Source organism: Bufo gargarizans, chromosome 2, assembly GCF_014858855.1.
Source record: "Bufo gargarizans isolate SCDJY-AF-19 chromosome 2, ASM1485885v1, whole genome shotgun sequence".
NCBI lineage: Eukaryota > Metazoa > Chordata > Amphibia > Anura > Bufonidae > Bufo > Bufo gargarizans.
The window spans coordinates 611,340,726-611,355,306 of NC_058081.1; positions in this window are offsets into that span (position 1 = coordinate 611,340,726).

A 14,581-nucleotide genomic window follows, 5' to 3' on the forward strand; every position below is an offset into this window, starting at 1 on the left:
AGCAGAGCCCGGGACGGCGGCTGTCCCTGAGTGGCATCTATGACGCTATAGCCCGTCGCTTCCCGTATTATGCCCAGCTGCCAGGGAAAGGATGGCAGAACAGCATCCGCCACAACCTTAGCCTCAACCCGTGCTTCATCCGCCTGCCCCGCCAGCCCGGGCACAAGGGCAGCCTGTGGGTGCTAGACACCTCCGTCCACGATATGTTCGAGCGCGGCGACTACCGGAGGAGGAGGCGGCAGCAGCAGAAGCGGCAGGACAACTCTGGAGCCCCGCCGCCAGCATTCAGGTACCAGGACCCCTCCGGGTACCACATGCCGCCTGCTCCCTACCCGCTCCTGGGCACAGCCTGGGGACCCAGGGGCCCGCTCGTCTACCCCGGGGGCCACAGCCCAGTCTACCCTGCCGCCTTCCCCAGGAGCTTCCAGCACGACATCCCGGCTCCCCAATACTGGGATCAGTACGGAGCCATGCTGCCCCCCAGGATGGACCTGTGCCCCCCGCCGGCGATGTGTAACCTCCGCTCCCTGCTAACCGACTGACTGCTCGTCTGACAACCGGCATCTACCTCGGAAATCCACCCCTGTGCCAAGCAATCCAGCCCAGGAGCATCTACCTCTTCTACATCTGTGCCCTGAACCACTGCCCTCTGCAGTGCCACCTGACTACTGGCATCTCCAGCTAGGGACCTCTTATGCTGAGCTTGCCTTATCCTCCTGTCATTGACAGCTGTGGCAACCATTAGAGCCTGGCATTCACCTGGGATCTGCTGTGCCAAGCCCAGTCACCCAGCCCCTGACTACTGTCCTCTCCACCATTCACTGTGCCAGGCAGTGGAACAAGGCGCCTGGCACATGTTTATGACAACTGGCATTGCTGACTGTGCCCACCAGTTCTAGCAGTGCCCTTGACTTTCCCCAGCTTTCCTGTACCTCAGGACATGACAAGTAGCCTCTTCAATCCCCCTGCAATTTCCAGCATGAACTCCCATCATCCCCCTCCTTACCCAGGAGCTCCAGATCCCTTCCTACTAACTTGGCATATGGACCTGCAGACTGCCACCTCTCCCGTGCCTGCGCCATGCAGTCCCCTCTGACATTGGGACAATTTATTTCATTTAACCCTTTCACAGCTCTTACAAGACATGGACACACGTGACTTCTATGCCGGTTGTAGGGCCAGATATTTCTGTCTGGGGCTGGAGGGTGAAGTAATCTGTAACAAACCCTCTGCTCTGCTCAGCCTACAAAGGCCAAATATTCTGTAATTTCCCATGCTGTCCCCCAGAAGCTGTTTGCTGGCTCCTGTGCCTCTCCCTTGTCCTCCATGTCACTTGCAGTGCATTTTGAGGACGCCAGCAAACAGCTTTCCATATCTCAGCATGTGAGTAGAGTGGGATATCGGGGTTACCTGCGGTTGCCCATGGAATTTTAGGTTAAGTTAACCTTGATTTAATGGGGTTTTCTAGGACTTATTGATGACCTACCCTTAGATTGGTGGGAGTCCGCCACCCTACTGGTCAGCTGCTAACAAGAGCTGCCGCCCTGTAACTGACACAGCATATGGTGGTGCATGGCAGTCAGCGCCATTCACTGTGTAGTGGCCATGTCGGGGTATAGCACTTCAACTCACTAGAACAGGGATGGCCAACCTCAGGCTCTCCAGCTGTGGTAAAACTACAACTCCCAGCATGCCCAGACTGCCTACAGCAGGGCATGGTGGGAGTTGTAATTTTACAACAGCTGGAGAGCCGCAGGTTGGCCATGCCTCCACTAGAATGTGGGCTGAGCTGCAGTAACCAGGCACAGCCACTACATAGTGGGTGGCACTGTCTGCTTGTGACTCCTGCTAGCAGCTAGTCGGCAGGGGAGCCAGGTGTCGAACCCTCACCTATCTGAGGATAGGTCATCAATGTCCTGGAAAAACCCTTTAATTTTAAAGAGATTTTACAAGATCCTAATACAGATGACGTCTCCTCTGGATAGGTCATCAGTATCTGATCTCTCAGCTTTCCTTAGGCCAGTGATGACACGTTCATCGGTCACGTGGTCTATCGCAGCTGCGATACCAAGCACAGCCGATATATACGATGTACGGCGCTGTGCTTGGTGAGCAGAGAGAAGGCTGCGGCACTCACAGGAGCACCACAGCCTTCTCAAACAGCTGATCGGCGGTGGTCTCGGCTGTCAGGTCCCCAACCGATCAGATACTGATGACCTATCCTGAGGGTAGGTCACCAGTAGTAAAGTCTGGGAAACCCTTTTAAGCTTGCAGGGTTGCTGTATGTACAATCTGCTCCACCTGCGTACAGGTGGAGCAGAGCTTGATGTGTTTGCGTCTGGTTACGTTACCTGTTGTATTTATATGATTATATTGTTACTCTGGAATTAATTTACCAGATCCAGTTTTTTATACGACGTTTATATGCAGGTGTTTTCATTAAATGTTATATTGACTTCACAATTCTGTAATTAAAGAGGATTTATTCCGTAATATGGGCGGAGCTTCACGTTGGGGAAATCAGCCAATCAGGGCTCAGGTGATGCAGGTTACAGCTTGGCCTCACGAGGCCATGGAGTTGCAGAATGAGGTCCTCGCCTTACCCAGGTAAACCTAGAACCATGGGGTGGTCTTTGGTTCAGAAGAAACATTTGGGAGGAGATTTATCAAACTGGGGTAAAGGAAAACTGGCTTAGTTGCCCATAGCAACCAATCAGATTCCACCTTTCATTTACAAAAGGAGCTCTGAGAAATGAATTTTTTGCTATGGGCAACTAAGACAGTTTTCCTTTACACCAGTTTTGATCAACCGGTCCAGCTTCAATTCTCCTGTACACCTTAGCAATGTCGGACTGGGGTACCTAGGGCCCACCAGTGTAACTGATTCTGGGGGCCCATCTTAGGGCTCCTGCACACCAACTTATTTTTTTCCGTGTCCGTACCATTTTTTTTGTGTGTGTGGCCTGTAGGTGAAACCATTCACTTCAATGGGGCCGCAAAAAACGAAAATTACTCAATGTGCATTCCGTGTCTGTATGTCCGCATGGCCGTTCTGCAAAATGATAGAACATGTCCTATTATTGTCGGCATTACAGACAAGGATAGGACTGTTCTATTAGAGGCCAGCTGTTCTGTTCCGCATAATGTGGAATGCACACACCTGGTATCCATGTTCTGCGGATCCGCAATTTGCAGACTTTAAAACATCCAACAGTCGTGCTCATGAGCCCTTACAGTGATAACAGAAATATTAAAGATGAAGTATGATCGTAGACACTCACAGCAAAATGCATAAACATACGTGTGGCAGAATTTAGGCTACTTTCACACAGTGCAGTAGCAGGGGGAACAGCCTGCCGCATCCGTGCTAACGCTAGCCCACCGTGCCGCCAGAAGTCCTCTGTATTTTTTTTATTTTTTATAGTGAATGAGGCTGGAGCAGACCTCTGGCGGCACGGTGGGCTAGAGTACGCTGGAATAGCCTGCCAGACCCTGCTACTGCAAGTGTGAAGGTAGCCTTACACATATATGGACACATGCAGTTCCTATCACACATAGGAAACATGCAATGCACGCACCAAGACATTTATGCCTAACCCTATTAAATGTAGCACACTTAAAGGGGTTGTCTTACTTCAGCAAATGGCATTTATCATGTAGAGAAAGTTAATACAAGGCACTTACTAATGTATTGTTATTATCCATATTGACTCTTTTCCATCAAATAATATGCTGCTCGTATCCATGGTTTTGACCACCCTGGGATCCAGCAGTGGTGGCCGTGCTTGCACACTAGGCTAAGTGCTTTATCCTATAGTGTGCAAGCACGACCACCACTGATGGATTGCAGGGTGGTCGTAACCATGGAAACGAGCAGTGTATAATGTGATCGAAAAATGAATCCAGCCAGCAAAGGAAGCAATATGGACAATCACAATGTATTAGTAAGTGGCTTGTATTAACTTTCTCTACATGATAAATCTGATTTACTGAGGTGAGACAACCCCTTTAAGACCATGTTCCCTTGATCATGGGGTCCAAGCAGTAAGACCCCCACCAATCAGACACTTATCAACTGTCGTGTCATAGCTGTTTCACCTTTTTTACATTCCCTATCTTTAAAGGTTTTCTTTGGGTGTAAAAAAAAAAAGATTAAATAAAAATGTAAAATCTGGCCCAAAATATGTGTCAAACTAAAATAGAAATGCTCGCCTGTTAAAGGGGCTGTTTCTACTTTTTTAGTTATTCTCTAACCACAGGATCGGGGATCACTAAGTGATCCGTGGGGGTCTGAAAGCTGGAGCCCCCACTGATCGCTCTTCTTGATTGAGTGGCGGGTCGAGCATATGCCCTGCCTCTCCATCTATTCTCCATGGGGTCATCAGAGATGGCAGAGTACAGCGCTGGCTATTTTCAGTGGTCCCAAAGAGAATAAATGGAGCAGCAGGGCATATGTGTGGCCTGCCACACCATTAAAAAAGGGGGGACAGGACCTGTTCCTGGGATCAGTGGGGGTCGCAGAATCTGACCCCACTATTCATATAGTTATGCCCTATGGCAGGCATGGCCAACCTGTGGCTCTCCAGCTGTTGTAAAACTACAATTCCCACAATGCCCTGCTGTAGGCGGATAGCTGTAGGCAGTCTGGGCATGCTGGGAGTTGTAGTTTTGCAACATCTGGAGAGCCTCAGGTTGGCCACCCCTGCCCTATGGTGTGGAGAGGATAACTTAAAAACCTGCACAACCCCTTTAAATCCTCCACCACCAGTATCACTTTATGGCAGCAGCCGTGATGCCTGTAAATATGGAATATCATCACTGCTGCCATGTAAACCATATGTGTCAATACTGGAGAATGTGACGCACTGTGCAGAATTTTTCGGGCATAAGTCCAACCCCATTGGCAGGCCACAACCTTTAACAAAGCCCAAGCAAAGATGCTAGAGGAGCAACGTGAGCAAAGGGCACAAACGGAGGGTCATAACTGAAGCAGAGACATTAGGGTCACCTGAGGCAGGGTAGTAGTGTGGATCCTGGAGCAGGGGTAACTGGAGAAGAGGCAATATTAGCGGTGCATTTAGAGTGGGGGCATCTGGAGCTGGGGCACTAATGGGGGTGCACCTAAAGCAGAGGCATTGGGTGGGACCTAGGGCAGAGTGAACTCTGCAGAGAGTAGCACACATACACAGATCTGAGTCTACTATAAACAAATCCCCTATTTCCCCCTTAGGCCTCTTTCACACGAGCGAGTTTACTGCTCGGGTACAATGCATGAAGTAAACGCATTGCACCCACACTGAATCCTGACCCATTCATTTCAATGGGTCTGTGTACATGAACATTGTTTTTCACACATCACCTGTGCGTTGTGTGAAAATTGCAGCATGTTCTATATTCTGCGTTTTTCACCCTGGCCCCATAGAAGTGAATGGGGGTGCGTGAAAAACGCATTGCATCCGGAAGCAAGTGCGGATGCAATGCGTTTTCACTGATGGTTGCTAGGAGATGTTGTTTGTGAACCTTCAGTTTTTTATCACGCGCGTAAAAAACGCATTAAATCGCATTGCACTCGCGTGGAAAAAACTGAACGCAATCGCAGACAAAATTGATTGAACTTGCTTGCAAAATGGTGCGAGTTTCACTGAACGCATCCGGATCTAATCCGTCATGCTCGTGTGAAAGGGGCCTTACAGTTTCCTACATCTCACTGCTGTCACACACCTAAGAAATTAGCCCAGCACCGCAGAGGAGTCCTTCTCTCCAGCAACCACAGTTTCCTGACAGCAGGGAGGGCAGGAGGATGGCCAGACATGTTCTCTCATCCTTCACAGGCAGCAGCCTCAAAAGTCTAGAAGATACTGCAGCCTCCTGTACAATGTACACCAGTAGGAGGCTGCATAACTGTGCGATACTGCCACCTAGTGGATACAATAATTATCTCCTGAGAAAGGAGAAATAATTACTCCTCCATCTTATCTCGGGCGGAGGAGACTGGGGGCGTAATGAGGAATCCCCCGTCTCCCCGGTGGGCCAGTCTGAGCCTGCACCTTAGTATACGAAGTGTATGGGAATCTTATAAGAGAACTTATCCACCTATAAGAACTCTGTACTCTTCTCTGGAGGTTCTGCAGAAGGCAGCCAGTTAGGAGGTCAGCACATAGATGTCTTCACAATATAAAACTAGTGGCCCTAAACTAATCAAAATGGTGTGCCACACTGCAGGGCCCGGCTATGGAGTCCATGTGCCCGGCTTACAGAAAAGGTTTGCCCTTGTGAAAAATTGTATAATGAAGGGGCGGAGCCTGGCCGCTGGCAGTGATGGACATGTGATCCTGCAGCTCCCTCACAAGTGCACCTCAGGGTCGCCTGTTTAGTGAGTTAAAAGCCTCTCAAAATGGTTGAAACCTCCAAGGAATGTTCTGGGGAGATACCGGTAACTCCGAGGCCAAATGGACTTGCAAAATTGCTGGAAGAAGCAAAATGCACAGCCCGCCGGAGACTTGTCCAAGATGGCGGCGGTGGCGGCTGCAAGCACGGGAGACCAGGCGGCTGACTCATATAGAGACAGTGTGGCGGAGAGCGATTATGGTGAGTCTGCCTCTGCCCCTATTACTAAGGCTTTCTTAAGGAAAACTATCCTTCAAGCTATGAGCCCTGTGATGGAGGAATTGGCTGACATAAAACAAATAGGTCTGGAAATGGCGCAATCCAGTATAGTGGCCTTTTCTGATGCGGTTGCGACGCACTCTTCTCAACATGCTGAATTTATAAATAAGGCATTGTTACTCATAGAAGACCAAGAGAACCGGAGTGTGAAGAAAAAAAAATTAGAATCAAGGGCTTACCAGAGCAGTTTGCGCCAGAGTCCCTTGGGAAGGTGGTGCACGAGATCTTTAGCAATCTTCTAGGCCCAGAGAGGGCTGCGGGAATAGTGGTTGAACTAATTCATAGAGCATTACGCCCCAAGCCAAAACAATAGAGCATTACGCCCCAAGCTAAAACAAGGGGAACCACCAAGAGATATAATTTGTGGTCTGTTATTGTATGTGGATACGTCCCAGATTTTAACAGCTGCTAGAGAGATACAGCCCACTATATACGCTGACGCTACCCTACACTTCTATCAGGATCTAGCACCAGCTACCCTAGCTAAGCGGATAATTTTACGCCCATTACTTGAAGTTCTACGGTCAAAGAACATTCAATATTCGTGGCTTTTTCCTTTTGGCCTGACTGGTTCAATGGTTGGAGGCTTACAGTACATACCCCGCTTGACCTGGATAAAATATGGGTAGCACTGGAGATTCCCCCGCTGCAAATCCAATCCTGGATGCCAATGCTGGATGATCAGGACCTCCCGCAACTGCTCAAAGTGGAACTATGGAAGACAACGCATAGGAATCAAGCGCCGAAGGAGAGGAGAAGACAACCCCAGTCAGCTGCTTCAATCAGTTGACTGTCCTGACTTCCCAGGTTCTAGATTCATGTTCCTCAAGCAGGATGTTTGGAGATACAAGCTACCATGAAGGTTTGGGGTCAGCGACCCAACAGCTATCTTGACTGTTTTTCTTGGTAGCCCCACTGGGCACGAGCTCCCTCGTTATATTATCTCACTGTTATTATATACTTGTGAGTATATGACCGTTTCTAACCTGGACCTAATTTCCCCCACCCCCCATCAGCCTAACACAAAACAAGTTCCATGGTTGTTACAAGTTTTGAATGATTTAAAAATGTTTGCGGAGGGTCAAATTATTCTTAGATTATATTAAATCCAGTGTTGGATTCGTCGTCACAACGTTCTCATATAGCGCAAAGAGCAATTGGAAAGCTCCATACGAAATTACAGGAGTTGGGATTAGAAGATTTGTGGAGACATAGGGCCCACTAGTAAAATTTATTTTGGGGGCCCACCGTACGAATACATACAAATATTAACTGCTCACATAGCAGGGGGGGGGGGGGGGGGGGGGGGGGGGGCACCTGATACCAGATGATTTAATATGGAGGTCCCTGCAGCAACTTTGAGAAGGTAGATCCTGGGGAAAAGAGGATACTGTCAGCTTTCCTCTATAGCTAGAAGTCATCCCAGCTATCTGACCATGTATATAATAATAAAGTGGGGAGTTTCTTTAATAATCTTTAATGTTCATATATGAACATAGGCTGGTTGAGGTGCTGTACATTGAATATATGTATGTAGTGCAGTAAGTTATGTACCACTTATGCAGGGGGTGGGAAACGAGGGGCCCACCTTGCTCAGGGGCCCACCGGGGGTTTCTCCTGTACCCCTGTGGGCCAGTCCGAGCCTGCCTCTCTCCTTAAGAAAGCCAGAACTAAATCCTTCATACACAAAATAAAACTGATTCTGGCAAACTGGTTACTGCTACAGAGGAGATTGTGAAGGCTTTCCATCTCTTATTTACACCAAACTATACAATCTCAAAGATCCTGGTGACAAAGACAATGACTTGAGTACTAGGGATGCAGCCTAGAAGTTTTTACAATCCTTAAAACTCCCCTCTCTAGCCCCCCCCCCCCCCCCCCCCCCCCCCCAGTTGCATTAGACCTGGCCCGTCCATTCTCGGAGGAGAAACTCAAAGACGTTATTTGTAGCTTCTCTCCCAAAAAGAGTCTAGGTCCAGATGTATTCCCCCTCCAATACTTTAAAACCTTTCAAGAGATTTTAGTACCTCATTTGACAAAAATATGTAATGCTCTTCTCTCTGGGAGCTCCCTCCCTAGACAATCCCAAAATGCCTTTATTACCTTAATCCCCAAAGAAGGAAAGGATCCCACAGAATGCGGCAGCTATAGGCCAATTTCTTGTTAAAACAAATCTGTAAATTTTGGCTAAACTGCTCGCTAACAGAATTAAAGCTATCATCCCCTCCTTAGTAGCCCAGAACAGGTTGGTTTCGTCCAGGGGAGAGAGGGTAAGACAAATACCGCTAGTCTGTTTCATGCTATTCACACGGCTCACACCTTCAAAATACCATTGGCCCTTCTCAGCATCGACACAGAGAAGGCTTTTGATAGGGTCCAATGGGCATTTATGGAAGTGACACTACGTAGATTTGCATTTCCACAGCCACTGATACATGCAATTGTCACACTCTATCAGTCCCCTCTTGCGCGCCTTAACATAAATGGCACACTCTCTCGCATTTGAAATTACAAACGGAATGAGACAGGGTGCCCATTATCCCCCACCCTGTTTGTCCTTGTAATGGAAACCCTACTTCAAGCTGTCGGAGAACAAGAACACGCCCAAGGCTTACCTTTAAGTGGGAGACAGCAGAAATTTTTAGCTTTTGCTGATGATCTATTGTTTTTAACGACAAATCCACCTGTTAGCTTACCGGTGATTGCACAGTTGTTGCAAGAGTATGGGGTTTTGTCTAATTATGAAGTCAACACAACCAAGTCAGAGGTTCTGAATGTATCGGTCCCCCAGTCACAAGTGCCCGGCCTAAAGTCGAGCACTGGCTTTGCGTGGGCTCCTACATCCATTACCTATCTAGGAGTATGTCTCTCTAGAGACCTTTCAGATCTTTATTATCTAAATTACTCCCCACTGTTGGTGGAGATTACAAAGTTACTGAAATGAGGCAATGTGGATTTCCTGGCTGGGTAGAAGAAACCTATTGAAAACATACATTATGCCAAAAGTTCTGTACATACTACAGATGGTTCCCATTCACCTATCCCCGCCTTTTTTTTACTTCCATTAGAAGCCTTTTCTCTAGGTTCTTATGGAAAAATAAGAGATCAAGATTGGCTCACTCAAAGATGGTCAGGAACAGAGAAAAGGGAGGTTTGAGTCTACCTGATGTACATTCATATTATAAAGCGGTACAATTGAACAGATGATTACAGTTATAGTTCCCAGCTGGGGAGGAGGACCCCTTCGCAGTTTCGTCTCGTGGAACAATGGCACAGACCTAAGCCCAGATCATCTAGGAGTAGCAATCCCATGTTACTAGGCACAATAGAGGTTTGGCAGCAATTGGGACAGATCCTAGCTCCATGACCCTCTCTTCTCTTACAAATGTCCCTCTTGCCCGTTCTGCTTGACTCTCCAGGAGCAGCCAAGGAAAGCTTGTGGCGCTCCTTGATAAATTGGAAACTAGGAGATGCTCTCACCGGAAGGCTCATTCCCAGAAAATAAGCTTTTAGGGCCTTCCTTCCAGTAGATGTATCTGAAGTATCACTATCCTTCTATGATGCTCATTTTAAATGTATATGCTCTAAGTTATTAGATAAGGCAGTGCCGGAGGGCGACCTTACAGAATTTGAGCAGCTGATGTTGTCAAAACTCCCCAAAACCAAGAAAATCGCTCACATTTATCAGCACTTTATTTTGCACACCTTATACAAACCAAGTTTCCTGAGCACTTGGGAGAGGGAACTGGGAGTTGCTCTTTCTGACGCAGAGACACGGTTTATATTGACGCATTCTCAAGGCTTCTCACGGTGTGTGCGCCTTCAGGAAAGCCATTATAAACTACTGTGTAGGTGGTATAAAACACCAGAATTTCTGTATTTTGGTAATGTCTCTGACACAGACAGATGGTGGAGATGTCAGAAGTCCAGTGGCTATTTTTTTGTTTCAATCTTTTTTATTGGCATTTTGTAAAGCAAATACATATTACAATAAAAGTTGCATTACAAATTTCTTATCGTCAGTCGAGTTATTGAAAAAACAACTAACTGAATATAACATAACAGTTGTCTTATACTAAAGAGTCAAGTATTATAGACATCATCCACGATCAGTACCAATGTTCTTCATGTAAATTCAAATACTACATATAGAAAACCTTATGCTTCGTATACCCAACGTAATTCAATGAGTATCCACCCTTCCTCTGTAACCATATTAAACTTTTCTTGCTTGTTTTGCTTGTTAGCTAATGGTGATAGTCCGCTGTATAATAAATATGTGTGACGATCACATATGTGTGTTGGTCAACCCCTACGCACCCAAATCTCTATCCCAATTTTTGAGATCCCTGCTAACCTATGTATAAACTATTGACCATCTACCCCATAACACAATAACTAGAGGTTAGCCATAGCTGCCATTGTTTCACAAATTTTTGATAGGATCCGTTCCCTAAGGCTATTATTCTCTCGTAAGCAAAGGTGGTGTTAATGGCTGATACTAAATCTTTCACACTTGGTGTCTCCTGTGATTTCCACCTCTGCAGTATCATTAGTTTTGCTAAAACACAGATAACACATACCAGTTTCCTGTTTTTCAACTGGAGGTCTGTCACTCCAACTAAAAGTAAGGCCAATTGTGGAGACCACTGAACCTTCCCCTGGAGCAGCCTGTTCAGCAGCTCCTCACATTCTTTCCAGTACTTAGGGCACTTCCAAAGGATGTGAAGAAGTGTACCCCCCCTCCACAACCCCTCCAGCAGTCACCCGACACCCCCACATACATATGCTGCAATCTCTCTGGGGTGTAGTACCAGTGCAGTATAGTCTTTAAAGCCGATTCCACATGACTAGAACAGTGCAAGTGTGAATGTATCAATTTAATTGTTCTCTGCCATTCGTTATCTGTTATGATGATATTTAGTGAGCTCTCCCATTTACGCATAGGGTGAGATTTTTTAAATTGTATTGGCTGGAGTAAGGACTCATACAATTTTTTAATTCCTTTGGACTCCCCAGAGAGGTATAACATACCCACCTGATTGCATCTCAGATTCGATGATGTTAATGATTGTACCAGGTGCCGGATTTGTAAATATTTAAAAAAATCTGACTTGGGTATCCGCAATTGCTTCTGCAGGGTTTGGAAAGATTTCAACAACCCATTTTCAGTCCAGTGGCTATTAATTGCATATCTGGTGGACGTGTGACGACACTGTCACGGATGGTGTAACAGAAAACAAGAAGTTACAAATAAGGATCCGACTGGCTTGATCCGAAACTAAGGAACAAAAGGGTGACCCCTATTTAAGTCCTGAAACCAGGGGCGTAGCTAAAAGCTCATGGGCCCTAGTGCAAGAGTTCAGCTTGGGCCCCCCGTCCCTCAGTGCTTGTTGGAAAGGGGCAGGGGAGCACATAGCCTTCCTGCTTCCTGATGCAAACATTGAAAGGGCACCCCCTCATGCCAAATTCTTAACCTAACCCCTTCCCTCCAGCCAGAGGTGTACATTGACCAGTATGCACTTTCTGTAATGCCAGTGTCTTATGTGGCACAAGGGTCTTTGGGCCCCTCAGGCTCCTGGGCCCGGTTGCGACTGCTACCTCTGCACCCCCTATAGCTACGCCCCTGCCTGAAACTCTCCCTGTCTTCTCAGCCCATGCAAAGATCTCTATGATAGAAAATTGCATACCTTCGTGCCTTGACTGTATGACACCTGAACACCTTATAATAGTGAGAGGACACGACCATCGGCTCCCTACACTCAATACGGAGGGAGTCAGGGTCACCTAGGATCAAGCAAACAGGAAAACACAAATAAATGAACAGACTTATCTGTAGAAGCATCAGTTGTAGCATCCAGCATGTACACACTCCAGGAAGTTGTATAAACCGCAAAGTGATGCAGTATGGGAGGGGATTTAAAGGGATGCAATCAGTGCAACTAGATGACAGCTGAGAGAGGGAAACGAGATGACAAAACGAATGCAAAACAAAAGAACCTCAAGCAGGAGGTTCTGAAGAACGTCTGTCAGAGCTTCTCAGATGTCTGGCAGTGACAGACACTCAAACATTTTGGAAACAAATTTAATCTTTTATACAGAAAATATACAAAACACCTTTTCTTCTCTCACCAGAAATGATTTTTCTGGCCAAACCGAGCGCCACCCATCGGCTCTCTAAGTCAAACTTAAAGGGTTTCTACCACCAGATTTGGTCCTATTTAGCTGACTGACACTAGCGATGTGCTAGTGTCAGCAGTCCATAACAGTGTTCTTACTTATTATCTGTCTGCTGCCGTTCACCTTAAAAAGTACTTTTATAGATATGCTAATGAGCCCCCAGGTGCTATGTGGGCGTCATTAGCACCTAGAGGGCTCTGTTCACTAACCATTTCAGCCGCCCATCGCGTCCCTCCAGCCCACCCCGCTCCTGTTGATTGACGTGAAACTTCTCTGTATCTCGTACCACTTCCCGCGTCTGCGCTGTGCGGTTCTGTATTCTCCTGGCGCTGGCTTCCTCACTGCGCCTGCGCCAACTAGTTACAGTGAGGAAGCCGGCACCAGGAGCGCGGCATTCACTCACTGCGCTTGCGCTGAATACAGAAGCGCATGGCGCAGGCGCAGGCGCGGGAATTGGTACGAGATACTGAGAAGTTTCACGTCAATCAACAGGAGCGGGGCGGGCTGGAGGGACGCAATGGGCGGCTGAAATGGTTAGTGGACGGAGCCCTCTAGGTGCTAATGACGCCCACATAGCACCTAGAGGCTCATTAGCATATCTATAAAAGTACTTTTTAAGGTGAACGGCAGCAGACAGATGATAAGTAAGAACACTGTTATTGACTGCTGACACTAGCACATCACTAGTGTCAGTCAGCTAAATAGGACCAAATCTGGTGGTAGAAACCCTTTAATTACACCTTTACTAGCAGTAGCTAAGGCATTAATTCAATTTGATTGGTTACAATCAAGCCCTCCCTCTATTGAGGAATGGTACGCTAAGGTAGACCAGATATTCAACTTTCAGGAACTTATTAGTTGGACAGAGGAGGCATGATTGCTTCCTGAGGTTGTAGAGCCCTTGGAGGCTCTGGAGAGGCCTACTATGAGGTGTTGCACTTCTGTATATCCATCTTCCCTACATAGGAAAAGCAAAATTTCCTTCTGTAAAGTAGTTTAATGTTTCTCGATGGTCTGATGCATGTACACTAGTTAGAATAGCAGCACAATCTTAAGCAATAACCCCCCCCCCCCCTCCTTCTGTGTTTTTTCCTTGTGAGTCTGTGTCTGTCTGTGTATTCATTTTTTTTGTCATGCACAAAGAGTCTCAAGGGGTAAAGGAATCGCAAAATCTACATTAGCCTTCACACTCTTGAGAGAGTCAAAAACCAGAGGGCTCTTGGATTGATTCCATTGGCTTGCTCACAAACTTCCATACTTCACCCTGACTTACAGGTCCTTCTAAAAAAATGTGCATATTGTGATAAAGTTCATTATTTTCTGTATTGTACTGATAAACTTTAGACTTTCATATATTTTAGATTCATTACACACAACTGAAGTAGTTCAAGCCTTTTATTGTTTTAATATTGATGATTTTGGCATACAGCTCATGAAAACCCCAAATTCCTATCTAAAAAAATTAGCATATTTCATCCGACCAATAAAAGAAAAGTGTTTTTAATACAAAAAAAGTCAACCTTCAAATAATTATGTTCAGTTATGCACTCAATACTTGGTCGGGAATCCTTTTACAGAAATGACTGCTTCAATGCGGCGTGGCATGGAGGCAATCAGCCTGTGGCACTGCTGAGGTGTTATGGAGGCCCAGGATGCTGCGATAGCGGCCTTAAGCTCATCCAGAGTGTTGGGTCTTGCGTCTCTCAACTTTCTCTTCCCAATATCCCACAGATTC